The sequence below is a fragment of the Macaca nemestrina genome, chromosome 9, assembly GCF_043159975.1.
Source record: "Macaca nemestrina isolate mMacNem1 chromosome 9, mMacNem.hap1, whole genome shotgun sequence".
Taxonomy (NCBI): domain Eukaryota; kingdom Metazoa; phylum Chordata; class Mammalia; order Primates; family Cercopithecidae; genus Macaca; species Macaca nemestrina.
In genome coordinates, this window is record NC_092133.1 from 107,538,943 (window position 1) to 107,541,520 (window position 2,578).

Below are 2,578 nucleotides of genomic sequence, written 5' to 3' on the forward strand. Positions count from 1 at the left end.
CATCAAAGCTCAGTGCAGCCTCCAACTCCTGGAGTCAATCCTCCTGCCTCAGCCTCCCCTTCCTGAGTAGCTGCAACTACAGGCACATGCCCCTATATCCAGCTAATTTTTAATTTTTCGTGGAGATAAGGTGTTACTTTCTTGCCCAAGCTGGTCTTGAACTCTTGGCTTCAAGCAATCCTCCAACCTCAGTCTCCCAAAGTGTGAGGATTGAAAGCATGAGTCACTGAGCCTGGCCTGGAACCAACCTCTCTAGTTATCAATACTCCCATTAGTTAACTGTCTCAGGTATCATAATATCCCTTCTTACATGTATCAAAACTCACACTGAACAATGAGTTCCAGGTTGCAAAAGAGGACTTATTTTTTGCACCTATCCATAAGTCTTTGTCCACAAGTTAAACAAAAACATACATAAGTGCAGTCATTAGGGTTTTTTTGACCGCTGAACTCCAAACATTATCTTTGCCTGTGTGACCAAGAAAATAAATTCTAGCTGGACTTTTTAGTAGCTATAGAGAATGACAACCAGCAAAGCAACTCAAAAGATAAAAAGGAATGTTCGAATTGACTCCTAATAATTACTACTATTACCAAATGGCAGTCAGTGATTGTTTTCTCCTGTTTCTCAGTTTTTCACATGCTTTCTGATTTTAATAAATTTGTGAATCAGCAGGGGAAGAAGGTAGTATGAGGAACTTAGGTATTCTTGTGACTGCTGCAGAAAACAAAATAACTGATGAGTCAAAGAAAACAGGTCTGTGTAATGGATTTTGTGGCCTTTGAAATTATTCCTAAAGTTCATAAAGTGCTTGTTTTATTCATTTTATTTATTTATTCTAAAGATTTACTTATTAAATATTTAATCAAATTAAATAATTATAATAAATAGCACATAGGCTGCGTAGAATGCTCTGGAGTAAAAACAATGATAAAGAATGCATGGACTCTGCCCTCAGGGTGCTTCTGGTCTCATAAAAAAGATAAGACATATACAAGAATAACTACAATGCAAAGTAAAATATTATCAAGAACAACTTGCATTTCTCTTACAGAGTAACTGTTATCATCAGAATGACATTTCCACCATAAACAACCATAAAAATGAAACACAGGCACTATAGGGCTGTCATACTTGAAAGAATGAAAACACATAAAGTGAGCTTCCTGATAGCTCTAGCCTTTTGCCTGGAGGCACTTTCTAGAAATAATGCGGAGATGTGCTGTCCACGCAGAGAAGAGCGATCTCACTGAGACGGGTAGTCAGAAATCAGAGTTCAAGGCTGGCAGACAGGCTGCATGTACAGGAAAGGGAAAAGTACAGGAAGAAGTGGTGCTGAGAAGCAACCATGGAAATGTACGTAGCTTTCTCCTCAAGTTCTTGGAGGAATACCAAGCAGCACCAGAGACCTCACTGAAAAACCAGGCATTTATCTGAGACCGCGGAGTGCAGTAGAAGTGCGTCTATCTACTCCAGACATATAAGACTGACTTTTTTTCTCTTTTGTTTTTGTTTTTGTTTTTAGACGGAATCTCGCGCTTGTTGCCCAGGCTTGAGTGCAATGGTGCGATCTTGGCTCACTGCAACCTCTGCCTCCTGGGTTCAAGTGATTCTCCTGCTTCAGCCTTCTGAGTAGCTGGGACTACAGGTGGGCACCACCATGCACAGCTAATTTTTGTATCCAATCTCTTGACCTCGTAATCCACCCACCTTGGCCTCCCAAAGTTCTGGGATTACAGGAATGAGCCACCACGCCTAGCCAAGACTGACTTTATATCCACCTTTACAAAGCTTTTATAGACCATTGGAAAATGAAGCCCAACTGTTAGTAAACGGTCTACCAAAAAAACCAAACCATCACTCGTAAAAAAAAAAATTGGCTTTTGATAAAGTGATATCCACCATAATTTTCATTTTAATTACTAGATGTAAAAAGTGACCAATAACTAATGAATTTTTTGAAAGTCATTAATTATAGACCCAGAAATGACAAAGGAGTTGGAATTAGCAGACAAATATAAAGGAACTAATGAGCTTAATGACTGAATAGATGATGGGGAATCTCAGTAGAGAAATGGTAATTGTAGAAAATGTTTACATGGAAATTCCAGACCTTAAAACCTAAAATATCTAAAATTAGTTAACCACTTAACTAATTAGTAAATTGGATACTGTGGAAACAATATCAGAAAAGCTGAGGAAATCACGTTAAGAAATAACAAAAATGAAGCACATAGAATAAAAGTGCTGAAATATTAAATAATGACAGTCTTAAAGACAGTGGGGAAATATCCAACGTTCTCACATACATGTAATTGGACTCCTAGGAAGAAAGGAGAAAGACATTGAGATAGAAAATGCATTTGAAGAAATAGCCCCACATTTTCCAAAGTTGCTGGAAATATCAACTCTTAGATCCTAAGCATTCGAGAAATTACAAGCAGATTGAACATATACACAACAATAAAGAACTCGCATAACTGCCGTCTCTGAAATAAAAATGATAAAAAGCACACTCGTTTTTCTTTTTCTTTTTTTTTTTTTTTTCTTCAAGACAGCCTCACTCTGTCCACCCAG

At 37.8% G+C, this 2,578-nt stretch overlaps 1 non-coding gene across 1 annotated transcript; it reads right to left on the reverse strand.

Moving 5' to 3' along the window:
• Positions 1-295: 295 nt before the first annotated feature.
• Positions 296-423, reverse strand: LOC112429223 (small nucleolar RNA SNORA40). Its single transcript, XR_003021390.1, has one exon. It is a non-coding gene; the product is annotated as a small nucleolar RNA SNORA40 (small nucleolar RNA).
• Positions 424-2,578: the final 2,155 nt, after the last annotated feature.